Below are 16,200 nucleotides of genomic sequence, written 5' to 3'. Positions count from 1 at the left end.
CAACTGTTTCTCCATCCTACCTGGAGGAAGCAATAGGGATGAGAGGTAATTGTAGCACTGCCCACAGCCCAGGATCCTTGGTTTCCCCCATCCTAGGTCACAGGCTACCTAGTGGTTCTGCAGCTCTTAAAGAGTGCCTGTGTGTGTATGTGCACGTGTGCAGGAGGAAGGGAAATACCTGCTCTGGAAGGGGAGCAGGTATTGGAATCTTGGACCAACTGGCAAGATTTCCGATCCAGGCACAGAGGTTGAGGGATTAGTCAGATACACAGCCAGACAGGAGAATGTTTGAAGTCTTTCCTGGTGGAACATTTAGGGGGCGCTCCCTGGCTGCAAGGGATTACTGGAAGCCCCTGGGAGGGCCAAGGCCTTAACTGGAGGAAATGAGGGCTCCAGCCCAGCTAGCCCTACAACTGGAACCACAGGAGTGGCTTGTAAGGCTGTGTTGAAGGATCTTCACCTTGTTCCTACACACATGTACCACTAGGAAATGGTGTCTGGGGGTTGGGGGTTGAAGTTTTTAATCTGGGGCCAGCCCTCTTTCCTGATATTGATGCCTGATGCCTCCATTTCTATACGGGAAATGAAGCAATGGAGAGACAGATTTGCCATGGTTTTTAAGGAGCTTTCATGGGAGGTTCTGGGACCCTGTTGGAACTGAGTGTATCATTGTTGGGCCTCCTGTGTTCTCAACCTTGTGAGAGTGGCAGGAAATGGGGCCAGTAACTATGTACTAGTTGAGTTGTACCTGATGAGAGATTGGAGGTGGTTTCCCCACCAAAGTCCCAGAGTGTGTGTGGCCAGTGTGGCAGTGTATTAAGGGAATTGATGTGTGACCACTATGTGAATGAGTACAGCAGTTTGAGTTTGTGATGCTTGGATTGTGTTTCCCAGGTGCGTATAATGGCTGAACTAGTTTTGTTGCTGAGATGAATCAGATTTCTGGAGAGGGATGGACCTATCTGGAGAGAGTGATGTTATTAAGTAGTTATTATATTGATATGACTTAATTAGTATGTGTTGTGTGTGTTAGTCACTCAGTTGTGCTTGACTCTTTGCGACCCCATGGACTGCAGTCCACCAGGTTCCTCTGTCCATGAGATTTTCCAGGCAAGGATTCTGGAGTGGGTTGCCATTTCCTTCTCCAGCGGATCTTCCCAACCCAAGGATCAAACCTGGGTCTCCTGCACTGCAGGCAGATTCTTTACCAACTGAGCTACAACGGAAACCCAAAATATTTTGGCCACATGGCATGTGGAATCTTAGTTCCTAGATCAGGGATTGAACCTACAACCCCCTACAGTGGAAGCGCAGTCTTAACCACTGGACTGCCACACAATAATCCCAGTACCCACTGTGTTTTGAATGCTTACCAGGTACTTGGCCCAGTACTAAGTGCCTAACCTGCTCATTGGTTCTGTAAGAGCCCTCAGAGTTAATGCTGGTTTGCCTGTGCCACAATATTTATTTTCCCATGTTATATTCATATTGGGGGATGAGATTCAGCTGCATCTGTTGTCTTAGTTGCTGAAATGCAACTTGTGGCAGTGTGGGGCCCTGTTGTATACCTGGGCTCTGTATCCTTTTGGGTTGCCAATATGGGGCACTGTTGTTTCTTAGTTTTAAGACCCAATTTGACAATGTTCTTTGAGGTGATGGTGTATAATTCGGCTGTGTGACTTTTTTGTTTTGTTGTGTGACTTTGTTGTGCAACCAGAGTATGTGACTCCCTTCTGTCATGTAGTTGAGACCAGCTAGTGGAATGCATGACTTTTGTGTCTTGGTGATAATTGTGGGTGTCTACTGAAGTGACTTAGCAGCAGTAGCAGCAGCAGTGTAGGCTCACCGGTTGTGGTGGTGGTGTGAACTGGTTGTGTGATACTGTGGCTGTATTGTTATTTGTGTGTGTCCGTGGGAACCATTTGTTTGACCCCTTGACCTCCTGTCATAACTTGTGTCCGACACTGTTCAGTTCAGTTGCTCAGTCGTGTCCGACTCTGCGACCCCATGAATCGCAGCACGCCAGGCACTGTAGTAGTGTGCAATAACTCCATGTGGTGAGTGTGCTTCCTTGGTGGGGGCTGTGGCCCATAGTGACCCATCCCTGTACAGATTGTGTGTCCATGTGACCCCATGTGCCGCTGAGCCCCGTATGGGGTCTGCATGTTATTTGACCTCAGCCGCGGATGCCCCCACCTCCGCCAGCCCTGCTGCCCCTCCCCCGCGCCGCCCGCCCGCGCCGTGCAGCGATCGATCGCCATTGATTGTCCCTGACGAGCTGCTCCACTTTCCAGCCAATGTCAGGAGGGGGGAATCTCCGCCGCCCTGGCGGTGTCATTTCCACACACTCCCTGGGCTGCCGCCAGTGCGGGCGCCACTAAGAGCCGGCCTGGATCGCCCAGAGCGCGGACCGCGCCGCCCACACCACTCCAGGACGCCCGACGGCGAGGCCTGACCAGCGCCCCCCCATCCCCACCTCCGCCTGCCTGGCCTGCGGCCCCGCACCCAGACCCTCCTCCCTGGGTGGGTGGATGTTGTCGATACACCAGTTTGAGCTGGCCCTGGGGAGGGTGGGGGCACGCTCCTTTAGCCTGTGTGCTCGGGTGGGGGCGTGAGGGGCCGTTTCCGGCGGGCGGAGGCGCCTGCAGGCCAACTTTGCCGCGGCCCAAACAGATGCTAATGATTTTCCGGGAGGCGCCGGTTATCTCTGGCCCCAGCCAGCCAGTACTCTGGTCTGGGCTGGGCGTAGCTCCCCACCCTCCCTTTCACCCTTCTGACCCTCGCCAAATGACCACCTGGCCCCAAGCGGACAGTAGGGCTCGCCGGCTGCCCAGGGCGCCCCCAGAGCTCTGGCCACAAGGGGATATTTGCTCCTGTTCACCCAAAATGCTGCTGCATCCTCTGAGCCCCTTCCCAGCTCGGGCCTCTGCCCCTCAGCGCCCAGTCTGAACAGGGGAAACTGAGGCTCGGTAAAGCCCAATGCAAAGTCATGCTGACACAGCGCCTGCCGGGCTGAGTCGGTCATGCTCTTTCGAGGCCACCCTGTCGGGGTCGGGGACTCACAGCCTCCCTGGTCCCCCTTTGCCCAGAGGCCAGAGCCAGTTTCCAGGCTCCCCCGTGGAAGTGCTGACGTGGCTTTGGGCAGCTGTCTGGGGCCGGGAAGCGGGGCAGATGTCACAGCCCAGGGGAGGAGGCGGCTCCAAGGGCGGGCAGGGCCTCTTGCCTGGCGAGACACGCCTCCTCCCCTAGCCTGGCGTTGTCTGGGGCTGGGGCACAGCCACTGGCCAGGCTGACCCGCCTCCAAGTGTAGCTCCAGCACCTCTGTGTGGCAGCGGACAAGCGCCGTAACTTCTCTGGTCCTCTTCCTTCCCCCTGGAGGAATAGAACAGCACCTGCTTTGGATGAGTGTGAACCTCAGGTGAAAGCAGAGGTGTGCAAAGCCCCCAGTCCAGTGCTGGACACACTGTTCCTCGCTCAACATGTGTTATTATTACTATTGTCATTATAAGTGGGACTTTGGTGTGTCCAGAAGCAAAACCGAGTCCTGAGAGTGCCAGCTGGCTTTAGAGGTCATTCCAGCAAGCCTCCTGCCTCGGTGCCCCTGGCCTTCTGCATTTCTCATGCCTGTCTAGCTTTGTTTCTTCTCATTGAAGTGTCAGCCCCCCTCAGCTCTGCCTGCTGCCAAGCTGCCCCCACCCGCTCTTATCGGTGTGGTTCCCGCCTATCTGGCCGCCACATTGGGTCCCTCGAGCAGCATAGCCCCCCTGGGAGCAGCAATCGATGGGGCGGAACAGCCTCCCTGACAGATGGACCCACGGAGGCTGGGCTGCTTCAGCAGAGCTCCCTAGGAAACCAGAGACAGGAGCGGAGCCACCGTGGCTGCCTCCTAAATAGAAGTGGGAGGGGGCGGAGAGATGAGGAGGAGGCCAAAGCTTGCAGCCAGCCCCAGGCTGAGCCAGCCCCCTGGGGATGGGCCTGGAGGGGTAGGGCAACCCCTAGGCTTTTCTATAGGCCCAGATCCTCTTGAGGGGAGGGCTCTGTAGAGCTTGCTTGGTAGGTAGGATATGTCCAGAGTCGCGCTCTTGGGCAGGTGAAGTTTTGCCATGCACCCCCTGACCATGAGCACTTTGACTAACAAGCCCAGAGGCTGGTGGGTAGGTGGCTAGGCAGGCGGCTTACCACATTCCTCAGGCCACAAGGAGTCTGCTGCTCTGCCTGTGGGCAGTAAGAGATGATGAAGTGTGTGTGTCTGTGTGTGTGTGGAGAATGCCTCCTGTCTCCTACCAGACTCCCAGATTAGTCAGGGACTTCTTCCCAGGTTTCTCAACCTCAGCACTAGTGACATTTTGGGCCATTGGATTCTTTGTCCTCTGCATTGTATGATGCTTAGCAGCAGTTGTGACAACCAAAAATGTCTCCAGATATTCCCCAGTGTCTCCTGGGAGGCAAAATCAGCTCAAGTTGAGAACTGCTGTCTAACCTGAAGACCAGCCCCCTGGTTGGAAGGTGTGGCTAGAAACTCATGGGTGTGCCACATAGCCTCTTGAATACTGAGTGTAAAGGGAGGTTTCCAGAAAGGCTCTGTCCCCAGCTGCCTCAGGCCCGGGAGGGTGGGAGACACCCTCCCTGCCTCCCCATGGCCCCCACTGCTGGGTTGGAGGGAGCTGAGCTTGCCTGAGACGGCAGGGCGTTTGGCGTCACTGCTCAGCTGCACCAGGCTTGGTGCCAACACCTTAGTGCTGAGACTACATAGCATGGGGGTGGGGGAGTGGGGGCGTTCATGGGGATACTCAGGCTGCCTGGGAGACCTTCTGTCCAGCCAGCTTGAGATGAAGGGAGCCAACATGGATGATCAGCCTCCTCCCTTCCCCTGGTGCCTTGGCAATGTCTCTGCTGCCTCTCCTAGGCCTGTGTTGGTTTGGGAGTAGGTCTAGCAGGCCTGAGAGCCAGTGGGGGCTACTGCTTGGAGCAGGAGGATTGTAGACATAAGTCCAGCGGGCCCAGCCAGCTGACAGCTAGGCCACCTGAGTGCTGAGCTCTCCCCTTTAGGAAAGGGAGAGAATACACTGTGGGCTGGCTAAATGGTACCTGAGTCCCCTCAACCCAGAAGCCCTTGGGCCAGAGGATTGGGGAGGGGACTCCCTCTGGAGTCATTTACCTTTTCCTGTCCAAGCAGACAGGCAGACAGTGAGGAAAGGGAAAATCTTCTAGAACACAGTCTCACTGCTCGGAAGTCCCTACTTATATCAAACCTACTTCCTTTCTTCCTGCAGTATCTGCCCTATCCTAGCTTGCGTGATCTAACCCCAGCAGAGTCGGGGTGCAAGATTACAGGTTCTCTGGCCAGGGGTGCCCTTATTCCTTGGGACAAGCACCCCACCCCACAGGAGAATTTTCAGTCGGAATAAAGGTCAGTGGGTCCTGGTGTGGGTAGAGGGATGACGGTGCCTAAGTGGGCTCAGCCAAGGGATGGAGAGAGGCATCAGTGCTAGTTGACAGACCAGGGCCTACAGAGAGTAGGGTTGCCCCAAGACACATTGAACCCTAGAGCCTAGGGGGTTCTAGGGTGGAGAGGAGGAAGTGGCAGGGAGATGGGCAGTGGCTTTGTAACCAGAGATGGCAAGCCAAGCGGTCTGAGGCGGCAGCGTGGAGCTGGAGTTTAAAATAGCGCCTCGGCCTGGCCAGGATCGGATTCGGGTCACCCACAAGGCAGTGTGGCCACCACCATCCGGCTCAGGTTTCTTGCCTTCCCTGATGATTTAATGGAGGAGGTGACTACCCAGGCAGGTAGGCCTAAGAAAAGGGGTCTAGGCACTGCCACTTCAGTCCCCTACGCAGGCTCTTGCCTGTCCTTTCTCTTCCATACCCACCCCAATGGGACAGATTGCCTTCATGCCCTCCCTCCTCTTCAGTAAATATTTGACACCAACTGGGGACCAGGTACTGGACAGAGCGTGGAGGTGAGTTAGGCCTTGCCTTTTCTAAAGCCCACAAGTTTTGGTTCCCAGGAGGGGGAAGGTAATGAGTATTCCACAGAGACTCTCCATGATGTCCTAGCCTCAATCCTGAAAGTCCTAAGCATGAGGAAGCAAGGGGCAGAAGGACCCCGACAGGCTGCAAGAGAGGAGAGTTGGACCTCGAAGAAGTCTTCTGTTTCTTCCTAAGAAATGGCTGTGGCTGCGACAAAGAGGGGAGAATGTCTTCTCCAAAGCCAGTGATCATCCTTGAAAACTCCCCAGGGTGGTCCACTCCCCCAGTGTTCCCTGACCTGCCCCCTCCCCCAAGGCAGAGCCCTCAGACATAGATCTGAGAGCACATTCTGGTCCTTCTCTGTCCACATAGAGTGACCAAGGAATAGGGCAAGGGGTCAGGGGATATGAAGCAGGGAGTGCTCTCTTTAGTTTTTCGAAGAAAGTAGTTCTAGCCCTGCCACATCCCATTATGCTTTTGGAAAGTGGGGAAAAGCTACCTCAGTCAATAAAAAGTTCCAACCAGGGACTTCCCTGACGGTCCAGTGACTAAGACTCTGCTCCCAGTGCAGGGAACCCAGGTTCGATCCCTGCTCAAGGAACTAGATTCCATATACTGCAACTAAGAGTTCGCATGCCACAACTAAGACAGCACAGCCAAATAAATATTTTAAAAGTTCTGCCCATTATCCCTCTGTTCCACTCTCCCTGCCAGAGTCTTTGGGCCTCTAGGGGCAGTGGCAACCTCTGGGCAGCAGCTCTTGGGGCCCAGCAGGTATGGTTCCTCATCACTTTGCCCTTCTTCCTCATCTATGAGTCTGAGGAGATGACCCAGCAGGCCAAGAGAGCTCCAGGCCAGATCTCTCTAAGTGGAGCACTAGCCAGCTGTCCTGACAGAAATCACATATATCTAAAAAAGCATCTTGTATATCTTAATGATTTCTCAACAGCCCCTGATTGAAGCATGCTCAATTTAGCCGTGCCGTAAGTAACTTTTTATATTTCCTTGGGGAATCATTTCACTTATGAATCTTTTCTGAATCTGCAATCTCGATTAAAAGTTGATTTTTTTTTTCTTGTCTCTGTCTCCTCAGCTTCTGAGATGTTTCCCTAGCGAAAAGGGTGGTAGCACCATCAATCCTCTCTGTTAGCCTGTCTGGGCCAGGAGAATTCTTCCTGAAGTCCGGGAAGCAGCAGTCAAGCCTCTTCTGTGATAGCACCTGGGGCTTTGTGACCTGAGGGGGCGCTGCCCTGGCCGAGGGGCTTATAGAGAGGTTGGGAGCATTGCCAGTCTCCTGCCCACATACACTCCCCTACCAGCCCCCACTACACACAGTGTTACACTGGGGCAACTGTCCAGCCCATTCTGCCTTTAGAATGTCTCCTCGCCAGTAGTTTAAGAATTTAATAAGGAGACAGAGAACCCTTCAAGGCTTCACCTTGAGAGCATACAACAGGTTCAAATCCTGGCCCCGTTCCTGAACAGCTGTCATAGCCTGGTAAGTCACGTCTCTGGGAGCCTCAGTTTCCCTATTTGCAAAATGAGAATGTGATGGCTAAATAAATTACCAAGGAGATAAAAAGTTTAGCATAATATCTTCAGAAAGGCATCCTTTATTTCTCTTGAGGGAACCCCAGCACCAGGGAGCAGGGTTGGAACAATGCCAAGGGTCCTATCGCAGTTCTGAATAGTATCTAATTCTTTTCCCCAACCACTCATTATCTAGTCCTAGTGACACCCCTTGGGGTGAAGTGGTGGGAATGGCATAGTTATCTCCCTGAGATTAAGGGTCTGGTGGGGTTGGGACTTGCCCAGGGGCTGCCCCATGAGGCCCACCCAGAGTTTCTGACTCTCCTGAGAGACAAAGGTCAGGGCTACAGTGGGAAGGCTGGAGGGCAAACTAGGGTGAGAAGCTCTGAAGTTAGAAGGGCCTTTGCCATAGACACTGTCCCCATATACTCCCCACCCCCCACCTCCCTCCAATCAGGGGAAGGATTTGTCCAGGTGCTGGGACCTCTGGCTCTGACCTCTAACCTCCTACTCTGGCCTCCAGTGGGCTTTCTGAATCACAACTGGGGGTGGGGCTGGGGGACACGGCAGCAGAGGCTGCTCTGGGAGTTAACGATTTACGAGGGGCCCCTTCCTGAGGCCTCCCTCCTCACAGGCCAGGCAAGGCAAGCAAGCAACCCCGTGACAGCCCAGGCGACTAGACACAGAACCAGTCCCGCCAGTTCAAAGAGCAGTTCATCCGGGGCTTACCCCCAGGCAATTGCCTGAGCACCCCATTCTCTGGAAAAACAAAGTAGGGCTTGGTAGGTGAGGTCTAGTCTAGGGCAAGAGGCTGGGTCCTGTTTTAAAGTCTCAATGCTCTGCCTTCTGGGGCTAGATCTGTGAGGGGAGGCTGAGCCCCACCTCCTCCACCTCCAGTTTTCTCCCTATCACCCCACCAGAGCCTGTAGATCTTGGGTAGAGCACTTTCTGGCGAGGCTGGCTTCTGGATGCCCAGGGCACACACACCCTCACCCTTTGTTCTGGTCTAGTCTCCAGATTTGGGATGCTGTGTCCTCCCGTCCCCCAAGGCTCCATTCTGTTACCTCAGGACCCCTCCCTCTCCCCATGATTCTGAGGGCCATGGAGCCACACAGCTTTGGCCTCTGAGTGCACCCAGTCCCTTCCCATTTCCCATAGAAGAGACAGCTGAACCATGATTATGCCTAGAGAAGTCGAGAGTTACTGACACCCCCAACTGTCCCTGCCCCTCTCCCCTCGTCACATTTGGCTGAGTTCCCTATTTCCTGGGTCTGGCAGAGTATCAGGCTACTTCTGGTTGTGTGTGGCATATGTGTAGCTGTGTCTAGGCAAGCAGAACTACAAAGTGTGTGAGGTGCATTATTGGCCTGGTCTCTGCCCCCTCCCAGCCTCACCCCAGCATCATTTTGTTCTGGGACTGGAGAAGTAACCCTTCTACTGGTCTTTTCCACTCTGTTTGCACAGCTCAGGGCCAGGCTGGGCCACCAAACTGACTTCTTAGGGATGGACTGGACCTTGACATCCTAAGAAACAGACCTAGCTTTTCTGAAATTTCCTTCTAGTTTCACACTTCTCTTGTCCCTTCAGAGGTCATGGGGATAGCAGTGGTACTTAAGGGCCAATGGTCAGTATATGAGTCCTGAGACCCCAGAGGCTGGGCCCATGCCTTGGCAGTCAGGCATTTCTCTTCCCCTGCCCATGTTTGCACCCCCAGCCCTGCTCTGGGTGAGGTGTAACCACCAGCGTGACCCCACTGAAGACTATCCTGCACCCTGCCCTGAGGCAAGACTCCAAATGCCCTGGCTCTCATTTTCTGTGATAACAGATGAGGGAACTGGAGCCTCAGTAGAAGGGTATGCCAGGCTCTGTATTGACCATGTAAATTGGAAACCCTAACTCCCACACTCCCTCTCCACGCAGCCATTCCAAGCCATTGGATGTTTAATCGGTGACTGACGGCTCAGACAGTAAAGCATCTGCCTACAATGCGGGAGACCGCGTTCAATCCCTGGGTCAGGAAGATCCCCTGGAGAAGGAAATGGCAACCCACTCCAGCAGTCTTGCCTGGAAAATCCCATGGACGGAGAAGCGTGGTAGGCTACAATCCATGGGGTTGCAAAGAGTCAGACACGACTGAGCCACTTCACTTAATGGAAAAGGCAGATCCCTCCTATAAGGCATGGATTTAAATCCTGGTTTTGCTACTCTGTAACATTAAACAGCTGTGTGAGTCCTAGGATTAAGCATATTCACTGAAAGCAATCAGTATGGTGCAAGACACATAGTAAGTGCTCAGAAAAATGTTGGCTACAATCCTTGTTACTGGTACCTACTTAGTGCCAGGCTTCAGGCCCAAAGCAGGTAGGGGACTCTCCCTTACTCTCAACAAATGTTTGTGGATGGTAGTAGTGAGGGGACAGGAGACAAATGAGCAAATAAAAGCTATTTCTGTGCAGTGTGGTCACTGTGGCCATAGGAGGGGACATATGCGGGGCCCCAAAGCCAGGCCACAGAGTACAATTGCTCAGTAGATGCACTACAAAAAAGCCAGCTGGCAAAGGGAACAAGGAAGACTGGAAGACAGTTCATGACCTGCTGCCAAATGGCAACCCACTCCAGTATTCTTGCTTGGAGAATCCCATGGACGGAGGAGCCTGGTGGACTACAGTCCATGGGGTCGCAAAGAGTCGGAAACTACTGAGCGACTTCACTTTCACTTTATACCTGTCAAAAACTGGTAGCTTTTTCTAATTTGCACAAAGGCTAGTGCTGGCTCTGTAGAGAGAAGCCAAACTGAGGCAGAGAATAGAAGTCAGAGAAGATTCCCAGTAGAGTGATAACATGCTCTTGGTCTTCAATGAGGACTTCAGGAGGTGAGCTTGATTAAAACCCTTCTGGGCAGAGGGAACAATTTGTACAAAGACATGCAAACTTGAAGGGAAATTTTGGGGTGTCTGAAAGAACCACCAGTGTTGAATGGTGTTGGTCAGCAGGGCTTAGGAACTGCAGGGAAGAACAGGACCAGTTAGGGAAGCCAGACCAAGCTAGGGCAGGGGCTTGAGCTGAGCCCCGTGGGCTCTGAGGAGTCACTAGAGGATGATGACCAAGGTGAATCCCAGACAGAGAAGCTTCACTAGGCCAACAAATCTCAGGGGTTAGGAAAACAACTTTGGTGCCTGTCTCATGTCAGTTTCCTCATCTGAAAATTGGGGACGCTACCACTACTGGGGATGACGTAAGGATTAAATGAGATAAGGTGCCTTAACTGTTTAGTTTAATGCCCTACTCAGGGTGAAGGCTTTATAAATGCCAGCTATGGATATTCTAACCAGAACCAGGAGAGCAGGATCCTACCCAGAAGACAGGGCAGGTGGCTACATGCCTCTTCTCTGCCCCACTGGTACTGAAGACTTATGGAAATTGCTTCCTAAATCTAAGCTGATTGATTGAATAGCAATGTGAAATTCAAATACTTTTTGGGAGGAATAGTGAACCAGGATCCCTTTACTTCTTGTGGAAGGGGCATAGAGTGGGGATAGTCACCCCCGAGGCCAGAGACCTCCTGCCCAGTCCTTCCTGGGTGTCTCCCCCTTGTCTCACTCTTTATGGTTAGAGTTCTATGCAGATGGTTTGCACATGGCATTTCCTGTTCATGTTGCATTTTCCATGTGGACAGTTCTGCCACTCTCCTCTCTGGTTCCTATCTGGGGTAGAATGGTGAGGATCTGGGTCTCCCTCTACTTCTTAATTTCCAGGAGAAGGGGAAGGCTCCAAGACTGACTCTAAACTGGCCAGACATATGCAAACACCCCATCCCTGAGAAAGTCACCATTGGGATCACCTGACTCATCTCCATTGCAGCCTGCAGCCCCTTGGCCTTTGCCAAGTTGGGGAGGGTGGGCAGATGTCCTTGGGGAAAAAGTGGACATTTAGTAGTAATTCCCTAAGGTGGAGGTACTGTCCCCCACACCCCATGAATTTCAGCATGAAGCTTTTTTCAGGTGTGCAGGGCCTGATTCCAAACTCTCCCAGCCTAGGCTGCAGTTCCCTGAGGACAGAGTTTCATTTCTTGGGTCCTGATCCTCTGAGGTCTGCTGCTGACTCCTGTGAGGGGAACAAGTTCCCCCTCACAGTCTGGGCCTGAGCTTCCTCAGAAAAGGTAGATCGTCATGGGCTAAGTGTTTGGAGATCTTTGGTCATCTTGGCATGGGATGCTGCCTCCTTTCTCTAGTATAGTCAAGTGAGTGTCCAACATAGTACCTGACATTAAGGGTCAGCCAGAATGTCTGTCTTTAAGCAGTTTAGTGGTGATAATCTAGAGGTGTTCATTTGTCTTAAAACTATGTTCTCAGAGCAAGTACCTTGCTTTCCTCAGGTGGTATGTTTGGGGTGGCTTTGTGGAATGTTGCTGGAGAGGAGAGGCTAAAGCCTCCTCCCCACTTAGGAGCCATTCCTTGACACACAGTTGAGAGAATACTTCTCAGCAGTTGAGGAAGGGAGGGGGTGTCCATGAGAGGGTCACTCCCTGTGGCCTTGGAGGTCAGGGCAGGTAGACAGGCAACACATTCTAGATGAACTCTGCCCTCTGACACCTCCCTCACACCGCTATCCCCTGGCTGGGTCAAAGTCCCAAAGCCAAATTTAGAAAGCTTGGACGGTGGGCATCCACAGGCTGCTCCTGTGAGACCCAGGCCCCAGGTGCTGCGCCACCCAGGCAAGCAACACCAGGGAGGAGAAGAGACAGTGAGGTGGGAACTGCTTCCACTTCTTCCACTAAGACTGCTCCTGTGACTGGAGGCACCCGGGCTGCCACAGTTAACTCCCAGTTATCTAGGCCCCAGGCTGTAACATTTAACCCTAGGTAGACATCACCAACCGCCCTGCCCCTTTAGGGTCTCTCTTCTGGGGGCTGTGTTTTCTCTGGCGCAGGAAGCACAAAGCCACCCCCACGAATTCCACAGAACTGAAGAAACTTTCCACGGGGCTTGTGCTATGGGTCTCTGAAGTGGCTATGGGTCTCTGAAGTGGCGAGAGGTAGATATATGCAGCTTTAGGATTAGCCCAAGCTGGGCAGATGAGGGGGGCTGGTGAATGATGGTGAGGATGTGCGGGTCCAAATCTGAATCCACTGGGTTTTTATTCTTTCAGCCAGTGTCTGTTGAGCATGGATGTGCTAGGCACTGTTTCAGGCTCAGAGTTCACAGGCCACAGTCTCAGAACACCACTGTGTGGTCGCTTTAGCTTCAGGACTCAAGTATTTTGGTTGGGGGCGGCGTAGCAAACAAAATGTCCTTTCTCGAATCAGTTTCCTCATCTGTGTAATAGGAACAGGGACGTCTGCCCCCTTTCTCCCTGGGAACTAGAGCCCACTGAGTATGGGAAAGCGCTCTGGGAAGAGTGGACTCTGAACACGCGTCTAGTTCCAAGAGTGCTCGGCTAGGAGTACCTGGCCCCACGCGCACCTGAGCTGAGGGGCGCGGCTAAACCCTCCTTACAGGTCCTTGTAGCTTCGCGGCCGGCTGGCGAGGGATGGCGGATTTCACCGTAAGGTGCGTCTTCAAGCCCATGCACTCCTTACAGAACGGGTGAGGTCCTCTTATTTTTTGTAAAGTTGCGGGAAAAGAGGTGAAGACCGGGCGCGCTGGAGAGCTGAGGCTTGGCCGACCTCGTCAGATCGCGGGGAGCTAGAGGCGCAGTGGCTGCGGCTCCGGCCTGAGAGCCTGCGGCGTCCAAGTGGCCAGAGCTGCGTCGGGAGGGAGGCGGAGGGAGGAGGGAGGGGAGCCGAGGTGGCGGGGGGGTGGGGGGGGGAGAGGAGGAGGGAGCGTGCAGTCCGGTCCGGGTTTTGCCGGCAGCCCCCGGGCAGCGTTCAGAGCTCCTGCCCGGGCGGGCGCGCGGCGGCGGAGCCTGAGCGGGGATGGAGAGGCGGCAGCAGAGGCGGCGGCGAGAGCAGGCGCCCGAGCCGAGAGAGAAGAGCAGCCGAACCTTGTTCCCCGAAGCCGGGCCCCGCGTCCCAGCCCTGCCCAGCCCTGCGCCCAGCCATGCGCGCCGCCTGCTGAGTCCGGGCGCCTCACGCTGCGCCCTCAGCCAGCCGCTCCGCGCTACGCTCGGGGGTGATTAGTTGCTTTTTGTTGTTTTTTAATTTGGGCCGCGGGGAGGGGGAGGAGGGGCAGGTGCTGCAGGCTCCCCCCCCTCCCCGCCTCCGGCCAGCCGCGGCGGCGTGACTCCGGCTCCGGACCCGGGCACGGCGGGCGGCGCGGCTGGAGCGGAGCGCACCGCGGCGGCGGTGCCCAGAGCGGAGCGCAGCTCCCCGCCCCGCCCCTCCCCCTCGGCCTCGCGGCGGCGGCGGCAGTGGCGGCTTGGACGACTCTGAGAGCCGGTAGGTGTCGGGCCACGGCCCTCCCCCGACCCCCCCGGAGGCCGGCCCCCTCCCCTTCCCCGCCTACCTCCCTCTCTTCCCCCGGGGCCCGGTGCGCGGCCGGGGCCGGAGTTCGCTGCAAGTCTGAGGAAAGTTTGGCGGCGCGGGCTCCCCCAAAGTTCAGGTGCGGAGAGCCAGGGACGGGAAAAGAGGGGTCCGTGTTTGGGTGTGGCGGGGGGCGCCCGTAATCTGAGCCTCGGAGCCCCGGGGGCTAGGAGCCCTAGCTCCAGTGATCGCTCAGTGGCCTCTTCTATACTCAAGCCTCCCCAAGCCGCAGTCAGCTCGGTCGCAGATCACTGAGTTCAGACAAAAAGAGGGGTTTTAGGGTCGGGGACGGCGGCTTGGGCGCCTTGGATTGGGGCCGGGGCTCTCCTTGCGGGGTACTGTCCCCTCCCCAAGTACTCGAGCTTGAGGGCACAGGGGCGGCGGGAGCCAGTGTCTTTACCTCTAGGCGCTGGGCTCGCGCTCCGTCTGCGGGGGCGGCTGATTGGAGATCTCCGGCGCGCACTACCCCCCAACAGACCCCATTCGTAGTCCTGTCTTTTGGGGGCATCACTCACTGCTCTTAATACCCTAGACGACGCGCGGCTGAGTCTCCCCCTCCTTTTGGAGGGGGCGGTGGCCACTTCTACATTTCCCCTCAGGCTCCTCGCCCCCGCTGCCCGCGGGGTGTCTGGCGGGCAGATCAAGTTTGACCTTTTTTTTTTTTTCGTCAGAGTATCACCCCCGACCACCACTGCTCCCCGCGGCCTCTCTCTCCCTTCCTCCCTAGCCTTAGGGAGTCTTTCAGCCTGTCTCCCGAGCCCCGCGTGGCCAAGCAGCATGCAAAGCCAGGGAGGGAAAATGGGGGTGTTCTTCTAGCTGCAGAGCTTGTGGGAGGTGAGTCCCAGCCGCCTGCTTCGCTGCTCTGGCCCCAAATTTACCCATGAAGTTTGGCCCCGAGCCCCCCTCCCTCTTTGCTTCCCCAGAGCGAGGGGCCGAACCGCCGTGAGAAGAATGTGTTAATTTTCTTGCTGGGGGAAGTTGTCCTCGCCCGTAATGGGCTGCTTTCCGGCGGGGAGCGCGGGGTGCGCCTGGCTTTGTTTATTTGTAGGATCCACAGAAAGTGAGTGACCCCGGTTTTTAAAGGGGGGGCCGCCTCCCGGGACCTGTCAGAAGAGCTGAAGCGCCCAATGAGGGACCAAAATCGCTTTTTGGTGCCCCCACCTCAGGAATCAGAAGGGGTCCGCGGAGTTGGGCTGGTGCCACGGGCTGCAAGGAGGAACCAGCAGATTTGGGGGTTCTGTAGGGACTCTTCCGGGAAGACCTGCTCCCTGTTGTCTCCTGCGACGGCGGTCTGAACGGTTGGCAGCCGCGCCCTACTTTGCCCCCTGGACCCTGGGTGGTCTGAGAGGCGCGTCTTCGGATTGAAGGGGCTGAATCGGGGGGCGGGGGGTTCTGGCGAGCCAGCCTCTTGACCTCCGCCTTTCCCTGCGCCGCAGGCGCTGTTCCGAGCCCGAGGTTTTGTGGTGGGCCGGCTGCCCCCCACCCACCCCCGCCTCCCCGCGTTTGCGCAGGAAGCGCTGGGGAGGGGGCGTGTGCGTTCGTTCGGCCCTCGCCCCCGCCGGAGCCGCCCCAGGGCGGCCGGCAAACAGAGTCCCTTTCAAGTTTTCCGCTGGGGCCGCCTGGCGGGGGCTGCGTGCGCGGTCGCTGCGGACTTGTTTGGAGCGCTATTTGAACGCCCGGCGCCACCTCAGCTGCCCCGGCCCGCGGGGGCGGGAGGCGGGGGCCGGGGGAAGGCTCTTCATGCAAGTGAGAGCATTTCAATTAGACGGTTTTAGGGGGCGTGCTGGCCGAAGCTTGCCCTAATCCCCCTCCCGAAAGACCCCCACCCACCCCGTACCCTAGGTGCCTACCGTCTTAGGAAACCAGGGACTGAGACCCGAAGCCGCCTCCCAAACGCCTTTTTGAGAGCGAAGCGGGGAGACTGAGGCCCGCGCTACCTACTACTGCGTAGTGTTGATTTAGCAGTTTCCCTGGATGAGACTCAAGCAAGAGCTGGCGGGGTCGGGCGAGGGGGGGTATAGTGGCCCGCTCTGCAGCTGTCACCCCCTTCCCAGAACGGAAATTGTCCTCTCTCCTTGGGGAGGAGGGAGAGGGGGTGATTTTTGCCCTGGGAAGGGGTGGGAACAGCTGAGGGAGGTTGGCCTCTTGAGTTCTCAGTTAGTCCTGGGGCCCTTGGTAGAAGCCCACCCCTCCCACACCCCCACCTCCAATCTTGGCAGGAACTGGGGCTCTCCCAGGGA

General features: G+C 55.9%; 1 protein-coding gene across 2 annotated transcripts in view; it reads left to right on the top strand.

Moving 5' to 3' along the window:
- Positions 1 to 7,825: 7,825 nt before the first annotated feature.
- Positions 7,826 to 16,200, top strand: part of CXXC5 (CXXC finger protein 5) — a 39,782-nt gene continuing 31,407 nt past the window's right edge. Inside the window, exon 1 of one of the 2 annotated variants that reach the window (XM_040239971.1) lies at positions 7,826 to 13,876. The gene's annotated coding sequence lies outside the window, so the exon portion shown is untranslated. Of the gene's footprint in view, positions 13,877 to 13,954; positions 14,040 to 16,200 lie in introns of those variants that run through there. The other variant, XM_040239970.1, reaches the window with a different exon arrangement.

Source organism: Oryx dammah, unplaced genomic scaffold (assembly GCF_014754425.2).
Source record: "Oryx dammah isolate SB20612 unplaced genomic scaffold, SCBI_Odam_1.1 HiC_scaffold_5, whole genome shotgun sequence".
Classification (NCBI taxonomy): Eukaryota; Metazoa; Chordata; class Mammalia; order Artiodactyla; family Bovidae; genus Oryx; species Oryx dammah.
The sequence above is the reverse complement of the archived record's forward strand: the minus strand, read 5'-3'. Positions and strand labels throughout refer to the sequence as shown.